The following is a 14,678-nucleotide window of genomic DNA, read 5'->3' as shown; positions in this document are numbered from 1 at the left end:
ACACAATAGAGAGATTATGGGACCATTGCAAATAAAGGCTGTTTTTTACCAACAGGTTCATTGAGTCCATTGAAAGCTCAACTTTCTCATATGAAAACTGATTGTTAACAGGTCAGGTTCTGAGATATGAAGTGTCCCTCACTTGCAAACTTCCAACTTTCTTCATTGTCCTCATTTGGAATATGTGCTAGGGAACTGAATGGACTCTACAGGATGTGAGAGGATACCGAGGCATGCTTGTACCATTGCCCAAGATTCTGTTTAAGAACAAAACTTCAACAGAAGATCCAATGTGCTAGCTTAAAAATTCCCCAGACCATCTAGAAATCATTTGAGCCATTAATTTGTAGGGAAGACCACCCTATTAGTTCCTTCATCCTTGCAGAGAGAAATATTATTAGTAGTTTAAATCTTAAAGGAAGAAATAGTCTGATCAGAACAATGGCTGGATATGAGATCACTCTTCTTCAGAACAGAAAGACAATTTTGCAAGCTTGTGAAGTTAATCAACCCTATTAAAGGAATTTGGCTAGTTGGGTGAGGCTGTGGTGTTATTGGTTAGGATGCATGTCCTTACATGCCAAGCGCATGCTGTAAAAAAGGAAGGACTTCCAGATAGAGATAGGCTGTTAGGCTGATAGTGTTAGGTTGACTAACTAGAAGGTGAAATAAATTTCCTCCATCAACTATTTAGTCCCAGTCAAATATTTTGGAAGAAGACGTAGTTGAAAAATTACAAGCAACGCAAATGTTTAGGAAGGAGAACAAAGAAAGTGAAGTTCTCGGGAGAAGAGCAAAACAGCCTATCTTCAGTGACTAAACTTCAAGGTAAGTTTCCTAACTGTGGGATTATCTGCACTACTGGATTGCCCCTCTTTCAGGACATGCAAGAAGCATGTAACAATTTAAATAGGTTTTATTTAGAAACTAGAAGGCAAGACCAAGCAATATCACCCTGCATTTGGACTTCACATATGATCTGTTGCTGCATTTTCCTGCCCTGCTTTCAAAGTATGTTTTCCTGCTTTTGTTAACTCAGGTGCAGTTGTTCTTTATTTTCCTCGAGATTAAGCTTTGCACTTTGATTGGCTACTTGAGTCACAGAACGCATTGGCTACTTCAGAACACAGACACACACACCCTTTATTTTTCCAGTATTTCCTCAATAGGATCATCTGCAGATTAACCTAGGAAAGACTGCTTAAAACCCAGTAAGAATGTTTTATACATTTCTGTGCATATAATGTAGAGTATGTAAGGTTTTATTTTCTCTGAACCACCTGTGTATGTAGTCCTTTTCTCTCCTCTCCTTTCCCCTTTCTTCCTCCTCCTCCTCCTCTCCTCCACACTGCACAAACCTTCAATAAGAAAATGTAACATTTTTTCAAATAAAGCTGGTTGTTTTTTCTTTGTACTTTTGTTGCACTTTGATGGTTTAATGTCATATGTGGATTTATTCTACTTTCTATAAATGTATTTTACATACATAAAACTTTCCAGTTATACTCATCCTCAGAAAGTGAAGCCAACGGCAATTGCTTTTCTGGAATGGAAAGTTGGAAGGCAAAGCTGCAGAGGAATTGTCAAGTGGGAGAGTGTGGTTGCCTTCAATCTGAAAAAAAATACCTTACAAACTGCTGCTGAAGTCTTAGTTCACACATAATTTTGATAAAGTGGCTGTTCAATGTTCTATGATCTGAACATACTCTAGAAACTGCTTAAGGATATACTACCGATATATCTTACATGAGGAAGTCAGTATTACCAACTATATATAAATACAAGCGGGATACCTGTGCTTCGCTACAAAACTATGTGACTGGGCTTAGTTTTGGGGAGGAAAATAAGGAGAAAAAATTCTGCCTCTGCCTACCAGCATCCAATGGTATTCATTTGGCTAGCATCTTGTCAGTGTGTGAGAGCACTGAGTGCTGTTTGGAAAGTGAAACAGTATTTGCTGTGTGATCAAGGAGACAGCAAGGAGCCTGGGCATGGCTTAGTTCAACTGTCCTGTACTAAAGATGCTTGCTGCTGTGAAACTAAAGCTGAAACTGAAACTCCTCTCCTCTGCTTGTGTTTTGCAGGCGGGGAGGGGGTATGGAACTCCTTAGCATTATTTGATCATTTATTTATAGCATTTAAAATTCAATGACTCAGTCACAAACTTACAATAGTTTAGGTCTAGAATCCTGACTTTAAAAAAAAAAATTCTCCATGCTTATATTTTTGATAGATTGCCTGGGTTACATTGTTTTCAACTGCTAATGACCACATTGGTAGTTTTTCTCCAAGACAATTTATTCCTCTCCCAAAAATGCTTTCAATTTTTTTTTCTAGTTAAGTCAATACACTTTGCAACTGGTTGTCCTTATCTTCTCTCTCCTTTTAGTTTTCCCAGCAATAAATCCTTTTCCAGAAAGTTAGGTCTTTGCATAATGTGTCCAGAATAGGATAATTTGAGCCTGATTATTTGTGCCTTGAGTAAGAGTAGATTTGTTCAATCTACTGAGTAGATTGCTCAGTGATCCATTAATTTGTTTGCTGGCCTGTTTATGATATTCTCAGGAGTCTTCTCTAACATCAAAGTTCAAAAATGTCAATGATCTGCCTCTCCTGCTTCTTTAAAGTCCAACTTGTGGAATACCACAAGGATTACTATGGCTTGTATGAAGGTTTAGACACATTATGACATTTGAATACCTTTCCCAAGGTCTTCATAGCTGCTGTATTGAGTGCTTCATTGTATGTTTTGATGTGTTAGTACCACTTTATAATGCCTTAGTAAGATCACATTTGAAATATTGTATCTAGTTTTCATTACCATGATATAAAAAATATGTTGACACTCTAGAAAGAATGCAGAGAAGAGCAACAAAGATGATTAGGGGACTGGAGGCTAAAACATATGAAGAATAGTTGCTGGAATTTGGTATGTCGACTAGTTTAATGAAAAGAAGAACTAGGGGTGATATGATACCAATGTTCCAATATCTAAGAGGCTGCCACAAAGAAGAAGAGGTCAACCTATTTTTCAAAGCACCTGAAGGCAGGACATAAAGCAATGGATAAAAACTAATCAAGGTGGTGACCAACCTAGAACCAATTTCCTGGAAAAAAAAAATATCAGTGGAATGACTTGCCTGCATAAGTTGTGGGTGCTCCAACACTGGAGGTTTTTAAAATGAGACTGAACAATATGTCTGAAATAGTGTATGGTTTCCTGCTTGAGTACAGGGTTGGACTCCAAGTCCTCCAAGATGCCTTTCAGCTTTGTTATTCTGTATTTTGACTGTTTGATCCTTTACTGTTGATGGTTGATAATATAAAGCTACCCACCACTTTGATATCTTCCTTGTGAATGCTAATTCTAGTTTTCATAAATTTGGTTTATTTTATATTTTATCCTTTTTTTCATTACATTCTTTGATTTTTATACTAGGGCTTGCAGGTCTTCTGCATTATGGCTACCAGAGTAGCACCAGCCATATCTTATAGATTATTGATTTCTCCACACTCCTCTTCTTCCAATCCAGCTTCCCTTAATATATATTCCACATATAAATTGAATAAATAAGGGGACAATGTGCAGCCTTGCACATTCCTTTGTCAACCTGGATCCAATCTACTTCAGCATATTCTGTCTGACTTTGGCTTTCTGACCCATATGTAAATTTATCATTGGGAAAATGAGATGTGGTGGGATTCCTATTTTCTGGGAACAGTTCCACAGCTTGACCTGATCATCACTATCAAAGGCTTTTCTATAATTGATGAAGTGCATACTGACTTCTTTTTCACATTTTTTGACTTTTTCAATTATCCAGAACATATTGGCTATAATGACTCATGTTTTTGGCATTTTCTAAAACTAGCTTGAACATCTAGCAATTTTTTTTCCATGCAGAACTTGAACTGTGTTGAATGACTTTAAGTACTATTTTGCTAGCATGTATTGTAGGTTATTGTACAATTGTGCATGTGTGTGTGCTTAGTTCCTTTTTTGATACTGGAATCTAGATTGACTTCCAATATGGCTATTACATCATTCTCAAGATTTGCTAACATAGCTTGGTTAAAATCTTGACTATTTTTTCTTGTGTTGCTTGCATTTCAATAGGTATTCCATCAGTCTTCCTATTACATAATGGTCAGAATGCTGATCTAACTTCATGTTCTAATACTAGAGGTTCTTCTAACTTGGGAATACAATATCTTCAAAGCTATCTCGGATGTTGACATTTTTACTGAATAGTGTTGTATACTTCTTCCATCTTCCTTTGAATTGGTGATTATATGTCCATTGGCATCCTTTAGCATATCAATTTGAGATTGGAACATCTGTTTGAGTTCAGAGATCTTTGAAAGACTTTCCCTGTTTTTTCCATCTCTGTTGCCATCTTCAGTGCCTTTATAGATGTGCTTGTTTCTTGTCTCTTCTAACAGCTCTGAAACTGTTAATCCTTTTTGAGATATTTGGCTTTAACTTCTCAAAATGAGCAATTTTCACAGCTTGTTTTGATATTCAGCTTGCTTTCTTTTCTTTCTTCATTTTTGGCAGTGCATTTTCACATACATTCTTAATAACTTTAAGTTCATTCCATAATTCATCTGGTTTTCTAGCAATGACTTTCAGAACTATAAAGCAATTCCTGATGTTCTTTTTGAAAATGATGGAGATATATGCAAGATCATATTAAACTTCTATTACTTCTCCTTCTTCCACTTCTCCTTTCCCTTTCCCTCCTGTTCCCTCTTCCCTCCCCCTTCCCCTCCTCTTCCTATTTTTCTCCCTACTCCCCATTCCCCATTACATACACTCTTTTCTTCCTTCTCCTGTAGTTTGTGATTAAGATGGAAGAAAAAAGTATTTAAATTGAACTCATCTTCTGGTCAATCCTACTTTTTATAGGATTAACAGAACTGAGACTTCCCATGTTGTAGGGAAGTGTACTATAATATAAAGTCCACCAATTCAAGTGGCAATGCTATCAGTAACTGTTAATCACAATGACTATCTAATCTTCAATACCTGAGGCAAAATACTTCTCACGAAATGAACATAAAAATGTTGCTTTATTTTTGACTTGCCTATACAGCTGATCCTCATTTAATGATTTTAATTAATTGCATTAGATTGATCCTCATTTAATGATTATTTCTTTATCTACCATTGTAACTTAAGATAGCACTGAATGAATGATAGTTGCAATCAGATCTCATACTTGCAGCCATTGCAGCATGCCCATGGTCACATGATTATGATTTGCAATCTTCAGAACTGGCTTTCCACAAACAAAATCAGTGGGGTAGGTGGCAGGAAGTTGGAAGTTAAGGTCACATGGCGTCCTTGCTTAATGATCTGCATGATCCTTGCTTAAGGATAGCCCCCAGGACTGCCAGAACTGCCATTGCCAAGTGGCATGGTCATATGGTTATTCAATTTATGACCATATTGTTTAGCAACAGATTTTCTAGTCCCAATTGTTTAAGTGAAGACTACCTGTATTGGATACTGCACATACCAGAACTGTCTTCGAACTATGACAATAAAATGATGGTTTGTTGAAAAAAAAAAGCACTCAGTGAAAGTAATGGATTTATGTACTGTACTATTGAAAGATTCGGTACAAGTTCAAACAAAATATAGACTACAATTACTAGAAGAATGAATAATATAATCAAGAATATTTTCATTTAATATTTTCACTTATCTAGAGGCCATCTACAATGTTAAGAAAATTAAGCATTCTGGAAAGCTGTAATCAAAATATCTAGCGGACACTTATTTAAAAAAGAAAATTGATTGAAATGCAGGCCCAACACTTTACAAGATACTGAAATATATTTTAATATTTTTTCCCATAGCAAATTGTAATAAGACTATTGATAGAACTAAGTGGAGAATATGAAGTCTTGTTTGAAGGGATTAAAAAAAAAACACCTCACTGATGATACAATATATATACTATGCAGATGGAAACATTTTTTTATACACTGAAACAAAACATTGCCAATATTGACTTTTTCCTATTTTGTGATTCCCAGTCTGTATCCCTATTAGGTTCCTAAAATAACACAGGCTTGGTTGGTGATATTTATTTGTATCAAGAAAACCAGTAGGATTCTTGATTAAAATACAATGTAAGTTCTGATTTCTTAGTTTGGGATTTGTGAGAAATAAATATAGCAGCTGCTCATCTTGGCCGAAATCCTCAGGGAAGCAGAATGCTTAGTAAAGTTAGGAACGATGCCCATCTTTGACAAACACTGTCTGTTGAAGTGTTAGGGCTCCACAGCCAACTGCTCAGTTTTGTGTGAATGACAACATGGTGGCATGAACATTTAACTGCAACTAGCAACAGACAGCACTGAAAGAAATCTTTAGCATTCACACTAATACATAAGCAGTGGGATTATACTCACTTGTATAGAGTGACTACAAATAATTGTGTAGCTGTGAAACAATAAAAAATGCTTTGGAATACATATTTTTACTGATAAAAGATCTGTACCGATTACTTGTAACTATTAGAGCTCCCAAATAATCAAGTACAAAATAAAAATAGAGGAACAAAGGAATTATTTTAATCCCATGGTTCAGCTCCTACCATTGGCTTTTGAGCATTTTAATTCCTTGTAATATTTTTGCTTGCATACTAATGTCTACATACAAAACCATGAACTGAAAATTTTAATCATACTTCCTTTCTGATCCCACGAAATCACTGGTCAGACTTCATGCAGGTTTTATGGTTGTACCATCTGGCATGGTTTACCACTAGAAGGCAGCAAAGAGATGCAGGGGAAAAAAACATTTGCCGTGATGAAGTGGTTGTTGAAAAGACAGGTTTGAACCCAGACATGGCAATAAACTAAAGTATGTGGATTTGAGGAGAGAGAGGGGGGAGAGAGAGAGAGAGAGAGAGAGAATCAAGTCTTCATAGAAAGTTTTAATGATTCTAAGCTATTCTCAAGGTAAGTAAGGACATTTTATTCCAAACAGAAAAAAAAGAAACTTTACCAAAAAACAAAACAAAAACAAAACCAGACTACAAAAACTGAAGACCCACAAGTTAAAATAGTGTTGTGATTCCAATGATACAAATAATCTTTCATCCTATTAGGATAATAAAGTTTCACAACTATGAAACTTTTCTGGAATGGCAGTATATTAGCCAGTTCAAATGTTTCCCTGAGGTATTCAGTGGTGTAATGATAGTTAATGACATATGAAGTACAAGAATCTGCATCTTTTTTTATTTGTTTGTTTTGGTAGGAGGAATTTCATTTAATTGTGTATTAAAGAATGAATATTTATTTAATCCAAACAGTGGGGTTAACATGCCAATAGTAGTTAGTGATTTCATTTTTGGTTGTTCCATCAGTTTGTCTCCTTTAGGTCTTTCGTTCCATCAATAATGATACTCTGTGTAGTTTTCTGTGTAACATCAAAGCGAGCAGAAGGCAGCCAAATTACATGTAATCAATAAGTTAAACATCCTGTATAATGTATCTCAGTTGTAAAGATGTGCATAAGTTCCTTTGTAATGAGCCAATTAATCCTATAAAGGAAAAGCAGAATGCCTACCTGAATAAAAATCCATAGATACTGAGATGTTTTAAAATAGTTTAGAGTAGGAAGCTATGTTTTGGGATTGATATTGTCATGTCAACAGCATCCATGACACGCAAATAAAAACACTCAGTGAGTTCAACATAGATATCATTTGACTACAGATGCTCATGTTTTGGATTGATTTTGGTGATGGGATAAATTTTATTTTTAAAATGTACAGAAGAGAAAAGAGAGAAATCTCTGTAATTTTGTATTTACTAAAAAAGAAGTCTAGGAATCCTTCAACCTCATCCCTAGAGAATTTATTTTTAAAAGAAAATATTGCATTCACAAAGAATATGGTTTTGGAGGAAGATTTTTTCCTCTGGTGTAATCTTTCTTTTTCCTTATATTGGGATAGGTAGGGAAGAGAGTGAAAAGTTGTCTTTCAGCATATATATATATATTTTTAAAAAACTTTCTTCAGTTTATCACAGCCCTCTTCAATAGTCTTCTCTTCCAAATCAGTAACTTTATTTATTTATGTAAAAGTTTTATCCAGCCATCCAAGTTGCAGAAATGTGACTATGGGTGGGAACAAAATTCCAACTCTAAATACTCCAAACCTCAGAATTACAAAATCTCTAAAGGCAAAATAGCTAGAAGTCATTTAGAATCCACATTCAGAGCACGTCAGCGGAAGGAGAAAGGAGAAGGATTTATTCACGATTACACAGGTAATACTGTATCATTGAAGATATCTGTAGTACTTTATAACCTTAGGAAAACTTGATTGGAGGAAGATTGCCCAAGGCATTTTAAGAATTGTTGCAGCAGTTTTTAAATAGCTAGTTAAAGTATCAGCATTGAACAAGTGCTGATGATCCTCAGAGAGGAACTCTAATTCCTCTGGGAGTTTGAGCAACAAAACCTATGTAACAGAAATATCAGGATTGTATTGGATTATAGAGAAGAAAATCAGACCTAGTATTTCTTGGAAGAAGGTGAGGGCATGACGCCAATGAAAAATAATAATTGTAAACACATGTTGCTCATGCTTTATGGATTTGGTTTTTTTTTTCTATGTTAATATATTTTAGTGAACAGTATTTTCAATAGTACATATTGTTATAAAATGTACTTTTATACATTATTAGTTAATTAGTTTCCATAGTTGGAAACACAGAAACCAGTTATGATGAAAAAAAAAAAACAAAGTATAATGATCTTAGACAAGGAGAGCCAAGACTTTTCTCTAAAAATGAATTACACTTGAAGAATGATTCTATTGGTGTTTCCTCCTGCCTCACCACATGTTTCTCTTCAGTGCTGAATATATTTTTTTTCCAACTTTTTTGGTTTCTCAGAATCAAAAGGAATGAGTGCCTGTACTTATTTTTTTTCAATTTTGTAGATGCATTTTTAAGAATAGATTTCACAAAATGTGTCACCAAAATCGTATGTGGTTTTTGTATTTTAAAATGTAAACCATCCAGAATTGCTGGGCGTTGCATATAAATTTAAAATTTAATGAACTGCTCTCTTGTGCGCGCTCTCTCCCTCCCCCCCCCCCCTCTCTCTCTCACACACACACATATCCTGGACTACAAAAAGGATCATTTTGGCCATGTAGTTCAGTACAGGAGTTATAAATGAAAGCTTCTTGACACCTAGTCTTTTTTCTTATCCATCCAACTCTTTATATTCAGATCACACTTAACTAGCTTGCTAAGTCAACATGTTGCCGGCTAGAATGCAAAATTCCTTACTGAAATCAACATTAATTTTACAACAGTGTTCCTCAACCTTGGCCACTGGAAGATGTTTAGATTTCAATTCCCAGAATTCTTCAGCCAGCCATGCTGGTTGGGGAGTTCTTGGAGATGCAGCCCGCACATCTTAAAGTGGCTAAAGTTGAGAAAAACTGTTTACAGAACTCCCACTATCTACTAAAGAATTAAAAAATTAATTTAAGAAACAAAAATGAGCTGTTAATTTAGCATGTTTTTCCTCTGTTACTCTTATTAATGTGAAAGCATAAAAGTATCAAATTAAAGCTTAGAAAAATGAAGAAATAAGACAAAACTAGTCAGATCTGTCATTTGCTATTCTGCTGATCACAAACTAATTGATAGTTTCTGGGGCTGGATTTCTTCTAAAGCACAGTATTGGTTCTTTTTCAGCAAGATTACTGCTTCAAAAGAATATCAGTTCCTACAACTTATCATTGACAAGCCTCACAGATATCAACAGTTATACAATATATATGTCTTTCTCCTAGTACTAGTTTGATTTATTCAGTATTTATCCTCATATATCACTTATTCTCTCACAAACCCCTTCATGTTTACTTTGAATTTTCTACTATTTGTACTTTTAATTATCCCGGGGAAAAAAGCTAATATCAAATCTAAAGAAAATATTGTAATGTTATGGTCTTCAATAGATTTGAAATAACTAGGGTGATGCTGCACTACATTTCTGATTTCTTTTAGATCATATAGTTCTTTATTATGTGACAGACATAAAACTCAGTGTGTAAGATTGGTGATAAATATACATCGCTGTGTAATTCTCCATATATAATTTCACAACTTCTCCTTGAACCTCTTTCTCTGATTGGGAAATCAGTTTATTTTATAAGGCACATCATGACTCTTCTATATTTTCTTACATTAAAAAAAAGCATCTGTCCATGATCATTGATTTTTCTTTTACATTTCTGACTTTGATTATGCACTTTCCATTACAGATTTAGAAGATCAATTGTTTCTTTAGCTAGAGTTTAGAATGGCATTTTTTTACCTCATTTTGTACTAGGTTTTGCCCAAACCAAACCCTGTTCAGTTATTCATTTATTTTCTTGTTATATATTAAAGTAAACCAGTTTTCTGTACAAGTCTGAAAAAAGAGGCCACTACTGTGAACTATTTAATGAGAATCTTAAAACAACTGCAAAGATTTGTGAAGAAGCCCGAAAAAAATCTCTAACTCATTTACTGAATAGGAAAGTTGTGTGGTGCCATGTATATGTTGTAGGTCTGATTGCTTCTTTCCTTGATGTCTGGCATGCTTTGGACCTTAGTTTAGACTAGGGTAAAATAGGGTGGATAAATGTTAGAACCAAGCCACTGACTTTATATGATATGTGAACCAAGCAATCAAAATCAAGCCATAATATGATTTCCCTGTGTGGGTGTTGAAGAATATATGGATGCAGCTCAATTGCATTTTTTCAATGTTTCTAACTGAAGCTTAACGTTTATCATCTGGGTAATTATTTATATCCCACATGTTTTCAGAACCTTGGTTGGTGGCCTCACAATACAGCCCTAACAAGACCACCAATCAGAAAATTATCAATATTAACAACTAATCACAGAACTGAATGTTTTATTAATATGATGTTTTATTGTTATTTCCCTTCAGTAGTACTCCTTCAGCTTATAAACAGTTTATTCAGCATATCTTTGCATAATGACCATATCCTATGGTTAATCAAGTTTGTTAAGCCTCTGAATTTCCATTAGATTGATTTTTACTTTTATTTCTTATGGGCAATACATTGAAATGTACACTTTTAGAAATAAAATGAAACTGTTAAATGGAATCCTAATAGTATCAATTAGCTAAATAATCATTGCTATTGCAAATCAATAATGCCTGGTTTGCAACAATTCCATATAAGGAACAAACTGATGTTCAAGTACAGAAGCAGTTTTTGAGATTTGGTTTAGTTTAGTTTTGTTTTAATGAATTAAGATTAAATAGAATGTATCATACAAGGACATTAGAAAGAATTAAAAAAACCCAAATTATTTCATTAAAAGATAACTGTTCTCTAGGAATGTGTTCTTGATTACTTATTCATTTGTTTGTTTGATGGAATAGATTGATTTTATACAAACTCTTGGAGATGCTCATCTATAAGTGCTGGATTTGTTTATTAAAAATGTGTTTGATTTTCTGCTGCATTGTTAGGATCACCCATTTCATAGTCTAGCTAAACAAATAGAAGCTAATAGAAATGCATTGACATTGAGGAAAAAGTAAGATGAATGTGTAAAGTAAGGAAATGTGGTTACCCCCTTCTGCTATGCATCAATATTCTGTTAAGATTGTAAAAGAGGAAAAAATAATTAATCTCTGATAACTAAATGGAAGATAAAGCTTTCACTTACCTTTCTATATTTGAAGACAGGTAAAAGATATGATATCTTTGACATACTACCTTAATATCCGTCTGATTGGATTCTTAAAAGTAAGTGGGTGAATACTATCTGGAAATGTGCAATTCAGTTATTTTAGTGATTATCTAATGAATGCAAAACCAATTCAGAATAGCTTAGGTGCAGCAAAAAAGATGGCTTTATAAGCCCATTTAACAAGATGAGTATGAAGCAGCAGCATTAACCGCTAATTGCTTATACAGTCTTCTTGGAGAACTTTCAAAGTGAAATTAAGGAGGTAGGATAGCATCATTTTCATTGTACTTAATGATGAAATATCACAAAAGACTAACAAGAAAAACTTGTATTAACTACTTAATAGAATAGATTAAGAGGATTAATCTATTAGGAAAATAGAACAATTGATCAATTCTTTCCCACCCATGTCATTTTTGAATGTACTTCTGATTTTTCTGAAATTGTTGGCAACATTAATGATTAATGAATATTAGTTTTAAAGAAATCAGGTTTAAAAGAATAGTGCCAATTAGAACAATGGTCCCACTTTTTAAAGTTTCAGACCTGCTTCCCAGAACTATATCCTTGGTAAGAAGAGTATTGGTCAAGTAACTTGATAAATATTTGATGAAGTTAAAATGAAACCATCAATCACCCCCATCCCCCAAAATCATATAAGCCAGCTCTTTTTACTTTCTAAGCATCTTCTGTAAGGGATTACACTATGAGTGTATATGTGTTTCAATTTTGTCTAAATCAATCAACAAATTGGGTGTAGCCATCAATTAGCACAGGTTTTTTTTTACCCTGAAGTATACAGTTTTAAAATCACTGAATATAGAACTCAATTGAGACATGAAAGATGAATATCAATCTAATCCTAGAAAAGAAATATAATTGATTGATTATGTTCCACCAAGTCGCTGTGGATCCATAGTGGCCAGATAGGTAGATTTTCTCCATGTTGACCTATCTCTACCTTGGTGTTTCAACTCTTCTAACAATGTATTTATCACCTCTCTAACTTTCAAATCACTTTGCTTGTAGTCATCCTATTCTCTTTTCATCTATCTTTCTTAGGACTAGGATCTTCTCCAAACAGTTAATTCTCCACATGATGTGTCTCATTAGGAAAATTTAAGCATGATAATTCACACCTCAAATGAGAACACTGGGGTGATTTCTTCAGTGATTTGTGTTTGTTTTCTTGGCTGCCTAGTCAAAATTCCAAAATGAAAAGCTGGTAATTAAATTTAAAAAATATTCATTCAGGAGTATCAATACATTTGCAAAATACTATTATAAACAACTTTCAAAGATAGAATGGAGTGAAGAAATTATTTCATAAAGTGAATATTACAATACAGTGGGCTAGAATGTTTTGTAGTCATGGATAATTGCTGGAATGATAGCTAACAATTGTAGTGAAAATTTTTGAGCATGGATCAAGAAAATATATTTTCAAAATATTGTAGAACAAATACATATGGACAGTCTCTTTACACTGTATGTCATAAATAGAAAGTTATCCCCTCCTTAAATCAAGGGATAGTTAAAAATGAATCAGACATCAAAAACACAACTGCTTCTCTGTGTAAAGGGCACATTAACCTGGTTTCCAAGACTCTGTAACAGGCTCTCAAACTCCTGGCCCATGGGCCAGATGCATCACATGCTGTCCATGTCCACAGCCAGTTTAGCAAAGGGGAAAAAATCCTGATATGTCACATGACGCTGCCATGATGACATGAGTTTGACACTCTTGCTCTATAACCAGGCAATGTCTCTTTTATAATAAACCTAACTAGGAAACTAGCTTTCTTGGTTATTGTTAATAGGCTTGATACAATGAACTGGCATTACTCCAAATATATTGTCTAATTTTGGAATTAATGATGATAGTTTTAAATTTACTTTAAGAATGGAAGTACTTGCTTAACTGTAGAACCAGAATTAGCAGGGAAGTTTCCTCTGAAAGAAGAAGGGCTTTACTTTCATTATTTTTTTCATCCATCTGTGAGTCTCCCTCACATGGATCACATTTTAGAACAGAATTGTCCTTCCTATGATAGGAATAGCCTCTTATTATTTTCTTTCTATTATTTGCTTCCTTACATTACATGCAGTCTTGAAGGTTTTTCAGTTATGACAAATTTCTTCAATTATGGAAAAAGTAGTGATTTGTTTATTATTGGTTTTGCTATTAAAATGTTTGTCGTAAAGAAAGGAATCGCTATAGTTGTATATGAAAGGAGGCTTAAGACACCAGCATGCGCACAACTTCAATAGAGAAAAAATTGTAGGGTAAGTATTAATGTAAAATAATTGCAGATAGGCCATTATTTGCCTTAATTTGGGGTGATATGTTCCAAAAGTGGCAGTACAGATTTGACATTTTTTCATGCAGTATCAAATGACACTTCAACAAATGAAGCTGAACCTGACATTTAAATTTAAATTAACTATAAGTTTCAACTGCAATATTTTTTTTTGAAGCAAATCCTAGTGAATCATGTTTCTTGCTCAGAAAAAAAGTCTGAAAACAGTGAGATAAGTTAAAGCATTGCAATAATCATAATAAATCATATTACCTGAATTTCTTTAAAATAAAATTTTAGTCATAAGAAATTTCCTAGAATTAATAAGTTCTTGCTACCAAGAATTGACACAACAAAAGTTGGAATATTTTATACGTTCTCTTACTAGAAACAATGGGAACATGAACATAACTTCTTTATTCCTCTGGTTATAAATTTAGAAAAGTAGCTGAGACTTTCTCTATGCTGACTTTTGTTCTCAATTCACTATATTCAATTCATTGATTTCAGGCTTGGAATACTTTGCAAATTCATATTTTATGTGGTTTGAAAGAGAAATGTGTTCAATAGGTTTACATCCCACATTTCTGATAAGATTTCAAGATGGTGTAGAAATCA

At 34.0% G+C, this 14,678-nt stretch overlaps 1 protein-coding gene across 2 annotated transcripts in view; it reads left to right on the top strand.

Annotated features, from left to right (window-relative positions):
* Positions 1-564: 564 nt before the first annotated feature.
* SI (sucrase-isomaltase) overlaps positions 565-14,678 on the top strand; it is a 177,770-nt gene continuing 163,656 nt past the window's right edge. The window contains exon 1 of one of the 2 annotated variants that reach the window (XM_087933383.1): positions 565-828. The gene's annotated coding sequence lies outside the window, so the exon portion shown is untranslated. Of the gene's footprint in view, positions 829-1,165; positions 1,212-14,678 lie in introns of those variants that run through there. The other variant, XM_087933382.1, reaches the window with a different exon arrangement.

This window comes from Pseudonaja textilis, chromosome 4 (assembly GCF_049901715.1).
Source record: "Pseudonaja textilis isolate UNSWEBS1 chromosome 4, rPseTex1.2, whole genome shotgun sequence".
Taxonomy (NCBI): Eukaryota; Metazoa; Chordata; class Lepidosauria; order Squamata; family Elapidae; genus Pseudonaja; species Pseudonaja textilis.
This window is presented reverse-complemented; position numbering and strand designations above follow the sequence as displayed.